Genomic DNA, 18,229 nt, shown 5'->3' on the forward strand with positions numbered 1-18,229 from the left:
CTGGTGACCGACACTTCGGAGTTACAACGTGTTTCAAAATTGTTTACAATGAGAGAATGGGTGACGAACCGCATAGTGTATTGAAACAGCGGATCGAGGGAATTTTACAAGCTAAAATAAATTTCTTTCCCTCCGCTAACTACAAGATACGTGTATTACAGCATAAATATACCACCGTACACTCTATTTACTTTCCACCGTTTCGTTTCTGTTCGAAACTCGTGCGATCTGCGGCAGTTCCCATCATTTTTACGGCAACGTAACATGCTACTACCGTTTCATACGCTACGTATTTTATACCGACGCACTGCAACTTCCGGCGACCATTTTCCTTCGGTTTCGTACACCCAACTGGTTCGCGATACGTACCCGGAGTATCGTATTTGCAATTTTGACGTAATTGAGTTCTCCAGTCGCTGCTGTAATATCGTTCACACGAATATTACTGCGCCTTCGAACGTTGCTGCCATAATATGCTATGGACTTTACACCGTTCCAAAGGATGGAGTTACGATAATTCTGGGAGACGTGTACCTCGTGTTTTTAAGAATCTTAATAGCAAAAGATATTGTACAGGGGCTGGTTAAATTAACTCGTATTTAAAAAAAGAATTACCCAACACAAAATGAAGGAAACGAATTTGGACATCGATCCAAATCGATTCTATCAGATTTACAGTAGAACACGAAAGATGACAGGGATAAATTGACTCGTATTTAAAAAAAGAATACCTCGAGAATAAAAAGGAATCTTTCAAAGGTTTACAGTAGAATACCTCGATAAATTAAGACCTAATTGTAGCCAATTTGGCAGCATAATTTTCTCCAGATCAACACCGAAATTCGACGTCTTTCGCGGAAGCATCAATTGGGCAAAGATGGCCGTTAATGCCCGTGGAACGTTCGCGTTATGCAAATGGTAGCCGCACGATGCATCCTCCGGGCGACCCTCCCCAAGGTTCAGTTCCCTTCCAAAGCATCCGATGCCAAACCTTCGAACAATGTTCGCCGGCGGAACGAAGGAGAGAGGCAAACGTAAAAATGGGACACCCTTTGTACACTCACGCATCAGTCGGCACCCAAGTGTCGAGGTAAAAAGTCGCTTCCGTTTGACCATCTGCCGATTCCCGGAGGGAAACCGTCCCGGCACCGGGGCCCTCATAGGAGGTCGCATAATTCATTTCTGCTAAAAAGAACGACCTTGGGAATTTGCGCAATCTCTCGCCGGGATTGCAGACGTTCCTCGAAAACGCCTTTTGTCCCGACGCTGCGACCTCCTGGCGAATTAATAACTCACCAACTGCATAGTCCTGGATCGTAATTATTCGTAAGAAACGTGCAACAGTGGGCCAAACTATAGATAAAACTATTACTAGAAAGATAATCGTTTAGAGTTCTGGATGATGGAATTTTTTACTGTCGTGCTTTCATAAAAAATGCAACAGGTGCATCTGACTCGTAATGGCTTGATGGTAAGAGAGAAGCAACATAATAGCTCGGAGTTATTATTCCAGTGTCTTTCGAGCACGATAGAATCTGTACCAAAAAAGGAATTCTCGAAGGCTAGGAAGAATTTCACAGAAAAGTAACCACGCGTTGAAGCCTGCAAAGTACACGGACTAAATTGTCGACGAAAGAATCGATAAACCTAGTTCGACGAGGGTTTGTTTTATTCGCAAGTGTATTAATTTATCGTAGACGTCGTCGATGCTTTTTTAAATTCCGCGGTCGTTAAGTCGCGAGCCCTATTCCGTGTAATTTGACGAGTTACACAGGAAGCTCGCCGCAGCTAAGTCCCAGGTAGCTCGAATAAATTATAGCTCGATCATCGTGCGAGCCATGCGAACAGCTCATCGTTTGCGGTTTTTTCTGCATCGCGACAAGTGAACTACGGATGAATTTTAAAGAGAAAAGAGCGTCAGCGTTCGAGCAAAGTCCCAAGAGCGTGAAGCGAACGACAGGAACTTCATTAGGCGTATAAATTATTGGCCTATGGATCGAACAGTGAAAATGGAAGACGAGAAAGGGCATGGGCGTCCGTGCCGTGGAGGATCTCTCGCGAAACATTATCGTCGACTTCGAATAAATTCAAAAGCGATAAATTGTTTTTAAAAGGTTCTTGAAAACGGAACTAGTTTATATAATATTTTGCCAAAGAATTCATTCGTAAATAATAAGCACACTTTTCTATAAATTTCATGAATCTTAAAGACTGAGAAAACTTTGCAAAGGATGGATTAGATTATAATTTCTCGGTTAAGGGGATGAATTGGATTAGGGCTCTATGCAACAACCTCGAAAGTAATCTCTTTTTATATCTATTAGATTAATTTTCCCCGTTATATCCGATACTCCGTTAAAAAAGGATCGAGCGATTGAATTATCCGGGAAAAGTGCGGAAATTGGTCGTCCTAAGTATACAGAGAGGTTGACAAGAAGGATGACCGAGAGCCCGCCGTCGAGGTATGGTCAAGTATATGGTCGTACAATCAATATTACGTCCACATAATCGACGAGCACGGCTAAAGCTTCGCGGGCGAGTTTCACGTTTCAATTGCGTCCGCGTGTTAGTTTACGTCCTGCGTTTACGACGAATGCAGGACCGTGACCATGTGATGCATGGCTTCTGTCAGGAAATAGCAAGAGTAGCATTCCCTTTATTTTCTCCCCAGGTAGAAAACTATACTCCCTGCTCTGCACGTAATACCGCCTCTTCGAGTACCTTGGCAACATTTCGCGTTCTCAAGGCTGCCTCCAGACGCGTCCAGTAATTTAGCACAGTGACGAGCAATTTAGTAACTTACGTGGACGGTAAAATTTAATCAAACAGACCCGTTTCGCTAGATTTTTCTAGACGAGTTGTCCCCTCCCTACGAACAGTTAATTAAACTTAATCGAATACCCTTCTTTGGTCGAGTTGAAAACGTTCGAAAGACACTTAATAATTTTCCGATGCGCTCGCGGTAAGTTTTCATTTTCGTTCTGAGATTTTCTATTATGACGTAGCTTTATAATTCCCCATTGTGCTCGGTTAATTTGATACGGCGATTTTATCGTAAAAGCAACTTTCCTCGGCTGGAAAAAAAAAAATTATAAAACGTTCTGCGTGAAAGCGTATGAAAACTGTTAGGCAGATAACGAGAAATACGTATAAATACATAAGTACAGGCGTGTAACGAGTTTATATCGAGCTGAAAATCGCCAGAGATATATAAATGTCTTCCGTGTGGCGTACGCGTAAAATTCAGTTTTAATAGTTTAAGTTGCTAACGTTTGATCCAATATTTACACTGTAATTTTCTCAATTTTTAAGGAAATTTCGTTAAAAGTGCATAAACTCCACGAAGAAGAGCTCACTTATATTTGTCTTTTTGGTAAACTTCCCGGAATAGCAATTATTCGAAACCACTCGCTTTCCACCATATCTTACGCCTCGTCTTTTTAATCCGAGTGTCATAATCATTCGTCATACCGCATCTCTGTTAATCATTTGTCACTGAAACATTGCTGGAACTCAAATACTACTAACCGGTATCGTGTACCTATCAAAATGACTGCATTAATATCTTCGAACAAGTTGTCTTCCTATTTTACATTCTATCTACGACATCGCCGACGTCGCTCAAATTGGACACGCGTAAGGAAGTTAGTCAGATTTAATTATTTGCTCGGAATCTGTTCCTAGAAACCGATGGTAATTTGCAATACTCACAATGGCCATCGAAGTGCCGCGAAACCAAGAATAGCAGGGTATTCGACGCATTACCAACAGGCAGACAATTCGCCATAAATTATCGCGATTTAAACTCTGACAAATAAAGCATTTTGTCAATTTTATTTCGAATCAGATTCTAGCGAAGAAACTTTTAATGAGCTATATATTACGTATAAGACTCATGTGCCATTTGATTTAAATAGTTCGACCTCGTTTGAACTAATTACTATAGATTGGTATTCCCCTTACCGTTACATACACATTACACGATCATTAATTAATTTTATAGATTTACCGACAGGGGTTAAAAAATTAACCGATATCCCCTTGCTTGTTCAAAGACTACATTGTCGGTAATAGTACCAAAATACACCAAAGTTTGTGCAAGATACTTTTCAATGATACTTGATTCGATCGAGTTATTTAAAATATTATTCGTTAAAAAATTATTATGCCCAACAAATAGAAAATTATTCGTGTCTTTTCAGAATTATTGCCGCTTTATTTTCCACATCCACGATTCCAGAAGAGCGGAAGTTACGTAAAAAGATATGATATAGAAGATTCAGGTATGCTCTGTACGCGAAGTACGGAGTATATTAATCATAATTTTCTCCTGTTCTACACTGTTGATTGTCTCAAGGACACTGTGCGCGGGGAGGCATTGAACTTATTTTGCTATTCATCTTCGTAGCATTAAAACAAATCTGTACAGTTTCGTCGATCGAAAAGCTGAACCAAAGTGGACCCGCAAAATGTTGGAAAATTCAGCACAAAATAATTTCATACGGCGTGGTCAACAACCCTCGCGTCCCCTCCTCGCGTTATAGTTAATTAAAAATGCATAGTTTGTCACTTTTCCACTGTCGCCTTTCATAGCTTCGACATCCCACTACGACTCTAACGACGCAATACTTTAAATTCTGCCCAACGAACCATGAAACTGCTTTCCCTATCCGTTCGTCGCTTCTGCTTTGTTTTACAAGTAACGCATAACAAACACAATAAACTAATGTGACTCTTTCAAGCGTGTTTTACTCCGTTTATAAGCTAGCAAATGAATTCGAGGCAGAAACGAAACGTTCGAGTACAAAAATAAATTTGACAAGTAATTAATTGCCTCTTTATTTCGACTCGAACGCAAGTAAACACGATCTATGTAAAATGGATGGTTACAACGAGAATCAACGACGATATCCTGTCGAATGAGAACACATTCAATAATTGGACTTTTAATTAAATTTCTGTCTAGCTTACGCCGCGAAACGTATACTTCTAAAATTATTGAAGAATCGCTTCGAATGCACGCCGAATACGTACGATGAGAGATCGATGGGAAAGCGATGCAAGGGAAAAGGAAGTCGAGGAAAACCTCGGGAACGAACGCCACTGTTCAATAAACACCGAGCATTATCCGTCGAATCGATAAATTAAAATGAATCGCGAACACGCCAATTCTACTTCGGGATCCACCGATAACAGAAACGAAAGAACATTTCGCGGGTAAGTAGACGCTATTATTATTAAATCGATACCGTAGAATCGGGAACGACTATAAGTCTATTCACGTTTTATTCGCGGATAGGTCCGATCGATTTTTCAGACAATTTTTAAGTCTTGTTTCGTCTAACCATAACGCTACATTAATCCCAGATCGATATCGTTTCGCTATGTTCACGGACCATTTTCTATAATGCGCGAGAAGTCAGGCAGAAGATTTCCATTACCCAGAAAAACAGTTTGCGGCACCGTTTATCCGGCAAATCTAGCTACGTCACGTAAGAGGCGACCAACTTCCGGTAAAAAGTGTAATGTCGCGTGGGAGGCCACGTACGTCCACCGAGGGTCAACTTAAAACAGAATAGAAATAACTGAAAAATTAAAACTATGTTTCACTTTCCATTATTTACGGTACGATTTAATAATCTGATAAACTTCTATTTACTAGTGAAGTAAACAAATTTCGTTTGACTTGTAATCGAAATCGTCTATGTTTGGAGGCTCGAGCAGCGAATTTTGGGGAGTCAGCTTGCCAAAAATTTTGAATCCCGATTATATCGTGATCTATTAATAACAACCGGACGTCGCGGAGGAACCTGAGGCCCCGTGTTCGTCGCACAATGGTCAGTGAACCTCCCTTAACGAATCGATAATGCGTCGGTTTCAATAGGAGCACGCGAGGTCGTCGAGAGTAGCACGCGAGCCAACTCACCTGCTCCGCGATCGAATTCCAGGCTCGCGCACCTGCCGCCGTAGGAAAGTTAATTGTCTCCGCGACGATGTACACGCGTCGACACGGCCGTCTAAGGGCGCGAGGAGCGAAAATAAAAAACGGGAACACGACCGAGGAACCGGTGTCGAATGTTTCCTCGGCGCGTACGCGCGAAAGTCTTCGGTGAAATAATGACGCGTCGGGCCGGAAGTAATTAAAGGAAGAGCCTAGGTGCGCGCCCGAATGCGGGATCCGCATTCGAATGCTTTTTGGCAGACGAGCCAAAAAAAGGAGAATTCACGCTCACCTTTCGCGTACCTTGCACCCATCCCTTCGTCGTGGAAGTATTTAGCGATCGTCCGGTCCCCCCAAAGTGGATTTTAATTACATTTCGAGCCTTTGAATAACGCGCGGAGGAATTTTCACTCGACGGTATCGAACTCGAACAATTTTCCAAACAGACGCGAAGACGTAGAATGCACATCGTAGATACGGGACGATATTTTAGCGAAATCGCGAACGTGGAAACCGAAAGTGCCGAGGAACGTGGACGAAATCGTATTCCGGTTATAATTGAAACGGACTTTTAGATGATAAAATTGTAAAGGTGGAAACTTCGAGCGAGTAGTGGCCAACTGTGCGTGCAGAGATTAGAACGAGCGCGGAACACCGTAACGGACGCGATCGATGAGTGAAATGATAATCGTCGGATTACTCGAGCAATTTGAAAATCATTAAGAAGTTCACGCGAACGATCGTGGAATTTTCTACGACTCCCTCGTTCCGGAGAAATCGGGATTTACCTTGTACGAGTAATCGACAAAACTATTTCCGTCGCGAACAGGTTTCTATTTGTTCCACCTTCGGAGTACGGTTTAATTAATTCGCTACTAAATAACTCGACGAATATCGCTGCATCGTTAATTCGATATCTCGTAGGCGAGATCAACGCGAACACCATTCATGTAACGAGCGTGAAAAGGAACGAAGTACGCAATAAAGGTGAAGCCAAAAATTTATAGGAACATTTCCCTTGAGCTTTTCGGGGGAGCAGAACACCGTAAATTACATTTAGAGTATACAGTCCTTAACTTACATGAGGGAATTCGACTCAGTACTTTGTCAACAATTATCTGGATATAGTTCTTGAAAATAAATAGAAATCTGTATCAATATTAAAGTATTTATTTTCATTCAATGAAATGAAAGCTCTACGGGTTCGAGAGCCCCCAAAGGTGGGGCTGGGTTTGAGGAACACTGTTCAGAGGTGATTTAAATCCGACCAATCAAAGTACTTTCCAAGTTCGTTATCCAGGGAAAATAATGGAAAATTTCCAGGCGTCGGGCACGGGTAAACAAATTTTCGAGCTCCGGGGAGCCTTTGATTTTTCGCGCTGCGCCTGGGTTGCCATTCGGCGCTGCATTCCCGGCGTTCTTTGAACAATTTCATCAGCGATGACATTTTCCCTATGGAAATACTGCGATGATTGCGTTCGGGCCTGATGCCGGTCACGATCGATCTCTCGACGTTCGATCGCACCTGAATGTCGTGCACGAGCCGCGCGATTTAATGCCACTTCACAGACTCTTCGGACGGTCGTTGTTCCAACGACAATGAACCGTGCCGATACGTGGTCGCGCATATTTAGTCGACCACTTCCGGTTCCTCGAGGCATCCCCCCGAAACACGCTGACGCTGTACGTGGAGAAAGAGTCGAATGGGGAAGAAAATCCTTGCACGAGCTTACGATCGCGCGTACCGTAGAATCTTTCATTCGAAAGAAACGCTTCATTTTCCAATAAACATTAGAAAATAACGAAACAACTAACGTGACAGTGTACATTGATTTTTTATTGCTGGAATATTTTTCGATAAACGAAGACGAAGCTTTTTTAAATGCAATGCTGTAGGTATATTTTTGTAGACAAATCTGACGATAAACTGAACCAGAAAAATGTATCGTCTGTTTTTAAAGCAAATGATTTATGTCTATTCCCGTTGGCGTATAAACGTAGCTAACCACGCAATTAAACGTTCGTGTTCCGTAGAATTCCGAGCGAAACATTTAACAGACCCAAACGCGCGAACCTGTTCTCGAAAAAGACTCCGCCGGCCATTTTGGCGAACGCGATAGGCAATACACGATGGATAAAAGTAATACAGACATATGGCGCGTCGCGCGGCCCCGTAATTAAGGTTTCACCCCCTTCTCGCGGCAAAGGTACGAGTACAGGTGCGTAATTAAGATTTTGCACCGTTGCGTATACGACTTTCCAGCTCCGCGGTAACGAGCATTAAACGAACCGATCGTGGAAATTCTGTACACGTACCGGAGTCGTACGCCTTCCGTGAATATTTAATTTCGCCGATCTCTCGAAGCTTTTTAACGTCGTCGGCGAATATCCCGTCACAGTGTAAAAATTCGACGAGCCCGGCTGAAAAGCTGTTTGGAATTTTATAATATTTCCCCGGAAATCGATACGATTTTTCCCCGGCCACCCTTTCGCCCTCTCCGAAAGGGGGGGCACCGTAACGTAAACTCGAAGATCCGCAAACTTCCCTCGAGCCTTTCCCCCCCTTCAACAAGATTTAGGAAGGGATCAGGAAATTGCCATGAAATTACTCGAAAATTGATGCAACACGCCCTTAATGCGTGAACGCGTTACCACATTCGCCACGGCCAGAATTTTTATCTAGCTTTTCCATACGATATAGCCGTACCGGAATTTTCCCCGCGGAATTCTAGCGTCGAGGCACCTACGTCTAACCGTAATGGTACGGTTAAAGTCTCGATTGAATTTCTCGCGTGCTCGTTTAAATTTTTTCGCCCGCCGTCGGTGAAATTAAACGAAATTAATAATTCTCGTACCGATGCCTACGCGATTAAAATTTTAATAAAGTTTCGGGGAAGGAGATAATATTGGAAAGCGCCGATCGTGCAACGAAACTTGGATGTAATTTTAATGTACCAAAATAATAATAAACAGGTCGCTGGTTATACTTTCCATTGAACGAACAAGATCGCGTCTGGTTTTGACAAAAATCATCCGCAGATTTTGAATTTTGAGCGCGAATCGAATTTAATGCGTTTCCAAAGCGTTGGTTCACGAAAATGAGTCGTTCGGTCGCGGGCCATTGTTCTTAATCACGAAACGACGGATTAATTCTTTCGACGATCGTCCCGAAAGCGCGCAAGAATTCCAACATGGGGATTCCGCGAGGGCACTTTGGCGAAACGAGCGTCAGCTAAAAGGTAGAAATTCCGTGCAATCTGCGAGCAGTTAAACGGCCGTGGACGCCGACAGAAGAAACGAAGGAGATGATACGACTGACGAGAAGTTATGCGAAGCGTGAGACCGGAAGCGATCGGGATGATACAATTGGTTGGAAGGAAGGACCCCGTCGAAGGTGATGCCCGAAGGCTTGGCTAACTCGTTTCGAGGTTTTCCCCCGAAGATTCGATAACATCGAGGTTGAATCCTCCGCCGGGCCGACCGGCTGGAAATTTATCGTCGAGTTTCGTTTCGCCTTTCGCTAACCGGCTCCCAGAGTTCCAGAGAGTGCTCAACGACAGTAGGGCCTAAGGTTGTTGTGCAATCCCACCTCGCTATTGTGTTCCCTGGTTCGACGTTGGTGCTACTTTCGCGAACGCTTTAACGCGATTCCACTGGCCTACGAAAACGTCTCAAACCAAACTACAAAGCCTCGAACTAATTTAAAATCACTTTCCATTTGTCGTCGATATCGATGAGAATAATTCTGACGAAGAAAGGACATTGTGCTAAGAAATTATTTGACAAATCTAAAACACAATACACTCTAAATACACTCCTTCGATGGAGGATTGATCCACATGTGGGTCAGGATGACTTTGATTCAGGAGTTCGTTTTTTAAATGGTCGAACTAATTAAAAATCTCTTTCCATTTGTCGTCGATATCGATAAGAGAAATTCTGACGAAGAAAGAGGTACACATTTTGCTAAGAAATTATTTGAAAAATTCAAAACTATGCACTCTAATGGAAGATTGAACCACATGTGGGTTAGGATGACTTTGATTTAGGAGTTCGTTTTTTAAAGGCTCGAACTAATTAAAAATCTTTTTCCATTTGTCGTCGATATCGATGAGAAAAATTCTGACGAAGAAAGGACATTGTGCTAAGAAATTATTTGAAAAATCTAAAACACAATACACTCTAAATACACTCCTTCGATGGAGGATTGATCCACATGTGGGTCAGGATGACTTTGATTCAGGAGTTCGTTTTTTAAATGGTCGAACTAATTAAAAATCTCTTTCCATTTGTCGTCGATATCGATAAGAGAAATTCTGACGAAGAAAGAGGTACACATTTTGCTAAGAAATTATTTGAAAAATTCAAAACTATGCACTCTAATGGAAGATTGAACCACATGTGGGTCAGGATGACTTTGATTCAGGAGTTCGTTTAATATACATGATGTACGCTACGCAAGAGTTTGATACAGCATTCTAAGCGTGATGCGAATGAATCAATTATAGAATATCGAGGACAATGAAAAAAACAGCTTGTGATAACACATTGAGAAACGTGAATCTTATTTGCGAGAATTTACATAGCCGTATATTGATTATACGACCATGCTGGACGTCCTGCGATCGGAGTGTGTTTTAGCGGGTGATTTATGCGGACGAAGTTATGACACGTAGCACGCGTAGGACTCGTTCTCTTTTCGTAACGCGGAGCGTGGTGGGTGTGGAAATTCGAAGGTCGGATTTCTAAAAACTGGCCTCAAAGAATACGAACAACGTCCACGTGCGACTCGTTGACATAGCAGATCATAGGATCGATTTAAAACGAGGCAAACAATGAATCGAAAACTTTACACTTAGGTGGCGAAGTAACGAAATTTAAGTCTGGGTCGAAATGGACCCTGTGTTCGATGTCTTTTAGAAAGAAGCCAAGTTCGCGGTCGAATCTACATACGTATTTATGAACGTACTTTTCATTTCATTCAGTGGGTACCCGTACAGCCCAACAAGGAAGTTAAGTCCACGTGCCTAACATTTAAAACTCGTTGGAACGCAGACCAGCCATCCCGATTTTGGCCAGGTCTGGGTAAGGTCGTCCACTTGACAGCGACAGTAAACGTGCAATTTAAACAAAACAGTTCCAACGAGCCTTTAAAGTCGCAGGTGTGACCACGTGGACGAATATGGTAACCGATAGACCGAAAGAGGAAGGAAGACAGGAAAGAAGCGGGAGTTGCGAGAGTCGGGGAGGAAAAAGGAATACATCCAGATAGACGCGCGAAAGAGAAAGAGGACGTTCAGATATAAGGTGAAAGATAACGGAAGAAGGGGGAAGAGTGCACGTTAAGACAGGTGGTGCGGATAATAAGGTCTAACGGAAAACGTAGGCTCTGGGTCACAATAGTTGTCTATGGAGCTTTGTCGTAGCTCATTGTGAGTTGTACAGGGTGACTCTCAAACAGGTGGTTAAACCCATTTACGCGAAGAAAAGAAGTAACACGCGTTCGCGTTTCACAAATTACTTTTGTGGAGCAATGAGGAATTTTTTGTTCACTTTGTGAACACACTTTTGAATTTTAGTGTCAGAGCACTAAATTGAGTCCTAACTTTTTATATACATAATAAATTTCTATTTACGAAAGAGTTCCAATTTATCCCGACTATTCTTCGATAAATGCTACAGATTATATTTTACATAAACAAAAAAGTCACATCGATAATAAACAATTGACGAATAAAGCGCAGGAAATTTGTGTATTTTATTTCTTATTATTAAATTGCATTTCCACATTACCCGCGGTTGTGTTTATTAAAAATCGAAAACAAATTTTTAAGAAAAATCAAAGGGGGTAGGGGCCTAAAATTTTTCGGCAAAAAAAGTTTTTCAAATCGTTCTGAAAAAATTATTTTCAATTGCGGGGGTCAAATACAATTATTTTTGGTCAATAGACATACCCCCGAAATCCTAACCATTTTCGAAGAAAAAATTCAGTAAGTGAACAAATTTTTCGGCAAAATTAACAAATTTCAAATCGTTTTGGAAAAATTATTTTCACTTGCTGGGGTCAATTACAATTATTTTTGGTCAATAGACATACCCCCGAAATCCTAACCATTTTCGAAGAAAAAATTCAGTAAGTGAACAAATTTTTCGGCAAAATTAACAAATTTCAAATCGTTTTGGAAAAATTATTTTCACTTGCTGGGGTCAATTACAATTATTTTTGGTCAATAGACATACCCCCGAAATCCTAACCATTTTCGAAGAAAAAATTCAGTAAGTGAACAAATTTTTCGGCAAAATTAACAAATTTCAAATCGTTTTGGAAAAATTATTTCCGGTTGCAGGAGTCAATTACAATCATTTTTGGAGAATAGACATACCCCCGAAATCCTAACCGTTTTCGAAGAAAAAATTCCTTACCAAGAATATAATCTCAGGCCAGAAATGTTTGCGTATGTTTAAAAAATCATAACTCCTGAACGGATTGAAGGATTTTAATGTTTCAAAATGCAAACAACGTGTATTTTGATAAAGAATACTTGGAAATTCTAAGAATGTTGGAAAGTAACAACAAAGTTGTGTTCCTTTTGTTAATTAGAAAGAGTATCGTCAAAATTAATTTACTAAATTTTAAGGAGAACTTATATCAGGCGTTCAGAGATTTTCGTGGTCGCCACGTTGCGTTTACGCTTGGAAAAGATCAGGTTCGAGCATTCTAATGCTTACGGGAGAAACCGTTACCAAGACTTCGCAAGAATTTACTGCTGAGACGAGGCTTGTTACGACACTAATCTTAATTGAGATTAGAACGTAATAAATCCTCGAGTATATCTAAACGCAGGTACCACCCGATAAGAGGATGAAAAATTTCATTAAAATTCATAGTTTTCCAAGTGCATCGAACGTGAAAGAGAATCTATAGGATTCTATTTACAACGGGGATCCAGTTACGATGCGATCGTAATCGAATGACAGTTTATTCAAACGTTACTTAATACACTACGAACGCGAACGAACCGTGAACACCGTTGCGTAGCAGACCGTTCAACGAACACTGAGTAGCTGAATGAACCGTGACCGAGTCGTGACCGGATCGTTAATATCGATCAAACTCGAGCCTACTGGAACACGAGTTTCCAAACTTGGCTCGTTCTTTCGTGGAATTTCACCGAATATTCTTGGAAGATATTGCAACCACGAAACGCATCCATTTGCGTACCCGGTTCGAATAATTGTACGAGAAACGCAGGAAGCGGGGAACGGAGCAATAGAAAGTGGGCCCCGATTGCAATCTCGGCGTTACGGACAAAGGACCCGTGGTCCCAAGGGTTAGAAAACTATTAAATGTTAATTACCGCCCGTTGAATATTTCAAAGTCCTCCTCCCCCCGCCTGCTATTTCCTATCCGCGAGAAATTACTGAAACGCGACTGCGGAAAAAAATCCACTTCCGTTAGCCTGTCCTTCTAGCCGCGATCTTGCTTTTGAGGTAACCCATATGACGAACCACCCATACGCGCGCGTCTTCATTCTTGCATCTGCACACTTGCATGCATTATTATACGAGCGCACCTGAAGCCTTTATATCGGATTCACGAAGGGCCGCTGCACACACCATCGGCCAGCCAATCGATCGGCTTCGTTCCTTTCCATCAACTGTTTCTTCGAATACTCGTTTTCATTCCGTTCCAGCGAAATACACGTTGCTATTGAGACTCGAGAAATTTCATTTTTCTACCATTTCGAAGAACAAATACAGATTTAAAGCGAAACGAGGGCGTTCAATTAATTCCAAGACTCAATTATCGCTGATACGCTTATTAAATAATTTGTATGCAAATATGCACACCGGACACACAGTTACTTGGATTCGTAAATTGCAATATGGTGATTCATTATAAATGAGAAACTTGCTTATGAATTCTTACACTGTCTGTTGCTTCTATTTACGAAGTATTTTTTTTTATTAATCAACTACAAAATTGATAGGGAGGTATAATGATAGTATTAACAGTATAGAATAATAATATTGCCAACAATACGTGTTACCACGCCCAACGTTGCTTAACTTCGGTGTTCGGATGAGAACCGGTGCTTCCAACGTGGCATGATCGTTGACAAATTTTATTTTTAATTTATTGTACCTACGAAACAACAGACTCGACTTAAAGATATATTAGAGAAGCTTCTCTTCGTTTATAGTGAATCACCATTACAGCTTACGAGGGCTAACCGTATTTATGGAGAAAATTTGGATACTTGGAAGAAGTACCACCCTTACGCGATGTCGTATAAAGTCGTAACAAAGATTTATATTCGCAGTGGGAAGTTCCGTACACGAAATACTTGCGTACATCCACCTGTTTGCCGCGTAACAAGAAGATACGACCCGAAGGTGAGTTACAGCTGAAGGGTTGTTCTTAAACGTGATCCCCAGGATGAAACATCGATCTATATAAAATATTACGTCCACGAGGGTTGTGAATGATGCTTCGTCGAAATTGAAAAAAAGTATCGTTTCGATTATAAAATTCCAGTATGAAAAAATAAAGTTTATATGCTAGGCAGTGTCGTCTAGACGAGCGATCAGTATGCAGTCTTATCCGTCGTTGACGCCACTCAGACTCGTTCCTAATCTCTCATTCAGAGCGTTTTCTGTCACGAAAGAAGAACGCAATCTTCCACCTTTCTTCTACGGAGCGGTTCTCCGTAACCTCGCGAGGATGCCGTGGCATTTATCGACCGTACAGGTGCAAAGCAATCTTAGAGAAATCGATGCACACGCCGCAGTCAGACGTCTGACAATTTCAGGCATCATTTATGAACCCTGAATCTATTATTGCGCCGCGTACTCGACGCTGTACACGCGAAACGTTCGACTTACGAGTAAAATAAACATTCTAACTCCCGGGGCAGACTGGCGTTTCGTTCCGCGATCTACCCTGAATTGCCAAGTCCTGCCAAGCGGAGGGCTTATTCCAGTCTAGACACGAATGAAACTGGAATACTTTCGAAATTTTCCAACGCGGAGATATCCGTAAAGTTCGCTGGCAGGATGGAAGAGAATCGAAAAAAAACAAAGACTTCCGGGAACATATTTAGGAATTACGAACCGTGGCGTTGCGTATGTTAGAATGGAAGAGACACGACAAAAAATTCTTTCCTGGCGGGAGCATTTCAGCAACACCGTCGTTTCTGCTCGTTAAAAGAAGAGAAAATTAAATTGCAGCTCCTCTCGAGGCGGCGGCAAAAGAACGTGGCTGCGCAATATTTCACATCGAACCCATTTAACTTTTCGATTAACCGCAATTCTGACGACGAGATTTCTGCTTCTCGAGGGCGCGGAGACGCATCGGTGGCTCTGCTCGACCGTGAAAAAACAGTCCCCGGAGAAATTAAGTCATCGCCGTCGCGTCGTTGCACCCACGCGTCGCGTACGTGTACTTTAAGGGGTTAATCAGTTCACCGTTTATAATAGATTCACGAAATAAAAAAAGTAACGTGTTCGCCGACCTTCCTTCGTAAATTATATAAAATTATATACAGGACTCGATGAGATCAACGAGCAAAGTATAAGAATGATTCCTCGATTTTTGACCCTTTTGAAAACGTAAAAGTAGAATGGTTCTAAAAATGATCAAAAGCGATCTTGGGATATTACAAGGACATTTAATCCTCTTTTATGGACCCTAGTAGCCGGTTATCGATACGATGTTTAAGAGTTGCATTGAGTGCAACACACTGTGGCGACGGGTCAAACCCTTTTGAGAACGTAAAAGTAGAATGGTTCTAAAAATGATCCAAAGCGATCTTGGGATATTACAAGGGCATTTAATTCTTTTTTAACATTTAATCCTCTTTTATGGACCCTGGTAGCCGGTTATCGATACGATGTTTAAGAGTTGCATTGAGTGCAACGCAGAATCTCGCGAGATTTCGCGCTCGAGAGGCGGTAACGACACGAGGAGGAACGTACGAACGAACGAACCACCCTGTAATTTTTCTTGTCGTGTCTCCCGGGCAACGAATCATAAACGAGAGAAGCGCCAGACGGCATTGTCCCTTTCTCGTAGTGCATTACGTAAATGAGGGTACACCGTGACCATTGTATTCGATCCGTGCGAGTCACGACGACGGTGTCCTTCCGCTTCTAATCATCGCGTGAAAAACAAAAGAGTGCCGAAAGTGTGCGTGATGTCGGGCGATGAGGCTAACTTACTTCCAGCTTGTTGCGTTTTCATCTCGTTGTTTCGTCGCGGGGCGGCTGAATGCGTCGGGCATCCGGTTTGCGTCAACCCTTAAGTAGTCGCGCGAAATCGAAACGATCCCCGGCGCTATTCTTCGAAAAATCGGATTTGACAGAGATTGCCCTCGAACGCGACGTCTCTCCAACTATTTTCTCAAGAACAAAGTCAGTTTTAACGTGAAAACATTTTCGAGATACTTTACGCAAGAATGAAAATTGAATGCGACTGGTTTTGATGAGTTTCGCCTCTTCAGGACCAAATTATTTTGTTTTTAATAAACGAGAATGCAAATTTACATTCACCCGCGATTTCCATCAATTTTTTGGTAATTACTATGATGTAATATTTAAAATATCTTAAATACTAGATGTACACATATAAGTATCCTTGAAGAGGTTGAGAAAGCAAGGAATTTACATTTCAACCCTTACGAGATTCAAAAGACAGGTACCGTTGATTTGAGACGATAACCTGATTGGATTCGAGCTCGTTGGTAGTCCAACTCTTGTGTTTTGGCGAAGATGGTAGAAAATCTATGTTTTAGAACAACCTGTAGGGTGCTGGAGAGTGACTTGAACCGGCTCTATTGTTTCGTGACTTTCGCTGGGTGGTCGTTTGGAGGGTCATGCGTCCAGCAACGTCTGGAAATTGTCTACCAGAGTCCCTATGGACCTGCTCTCGTATTACGCTCCAGTCACGTGTGTCTGGCGTGGCTATCATTCTATGCACCAGTCATTGAATATCAATTTAAAACAATTATATATTATCCAAAAGTTTTCTACAGTGCACCAGAAAAAAAATTAAAAAATAATAAAGGTAAATGAAATAAAAATTAAATCGCCGTTTAGGATTGGGTCCCAACATGCTAAAAATAAAGAAGTTCTTTTCAAGGGACTGTGTTTAGAATAACTCTAGGAACGAGGTGAAGGGTTTAATCGAATCCTAATAACGTTGTCAAGTTCTGCAAGTTCTCTTCGACGTGAAAGCTAAAAATCCAACGAATCATGACGAAGCGTAATCGACTTCACGACACGCTGGTGCCGCCGCAGAATGGTTAAGAATTGCTGGTCTATTTGACGACAGAGAGCGTGTATCTAGGGTATATCTAGGGTAGCCAAACGATACGGTGATGATAGCAATTCAATGGGATTGAGTGACCAACTGATTTTGCACCGACTTACAATCAGTCGTACGCATCAAATCATAGATTCAGCTAGTCACTCTGTAATAAATTCACCTTTACTGCGGCGAACCTACGAATCGGAAAAAGCTAATGGCGATGTTGAAAATACATTCGCACTTCACGGTCAGAAAACACCGGGCTTCCTCTATCCTGAATCTTTCCTTCGCGTGAACAAAATGCTTTTCGCGTATATCGAGTTATCCGAGATTCGATCGATATCGATTTAGAAATACAAAAATTGTTGACGACAAGTAGCTAACGAAACACTCGACAAACACATCCCTCGTTCGTTCTGACGAGTGTAACTAAAAAATACTTGCAATTTCTTTCCGCGTTCTGCGAAGTTGTTGGAAAGAAAGTAGAGCTATTCTGCATACGCACTGTTATGTATCATTACATCATTGCCGTAATGAGGTTAATCCGTGACAATCGTCCAAACTGAATGAATCGCTGCAACATACTACCCGCTGCTAACGAAGGTGGAAAAAAATGCAATTTCGAGTCAATGAAAATTGCAATGTGTAACGCGAAACGAGCGCTGAGTCGTTCCATTAGAATTATTATACTTGTGTTTTACATCGTTAAAAAAAAACTTCCCGTTTGGGCACTGTTGTCCACGCCACGAAATTCATGCACGTATTTCTATTTACGTGCCTTGTTGCTATCGCGATTAAGACTTGAGAATTAAAATCGGGAATAATGCAAATTGCAACAGAGAATGCTTGATATCAAAATGGGGAGTATATGAAATTGTTAGAATATTTTTAGTCCCTCGATCCAATAAAAATAGACGAGATCTAGGAAAACGTTTGAATTAAAAATGGTATTAGAATTTAAAAAATTGAATATGTTGGAC

The 18,229-nt window shown here is 41.6% G+C and overlaps 1 protein-coding gene and 1 pseudogene across 1 annotated transcript in view; both read right to left on the bottom strand.

Moving 5' to 3' along the window:
• The window catches only part of LOC122395020 (rap guanine nucleotide exchange factor 6-like), a 256,702-nt gene that overhangs the window by 232,133 nt on the left and 6,340 nt on the right, over positions 1 to 18,229 (bottom strand). The gene's annotated exons all lie outside the window — the stretch shown is intronic.
• LOC122398150 lies at positions 13,974 to 14,062 on the bottom strand (annotated as a pseudogene).

Source organism: Colletes gigas, unplaced genomic scaffold (genome assembly GCF_013123115.1).
Source record: "Colletes gigas isolate AHSC1104 unplaced genomic scaffold, ASM1312311v1 Colletes_gigas_Sc00001, whole genome shotgun sequence".
Classification (NCBI taxonomy): domain Eukaryota; kingdom Metazoa; phylum Arthropoda; class Insecta; order Hymenoptera; family Colletidae; genus Colletes; species Colletes gigas.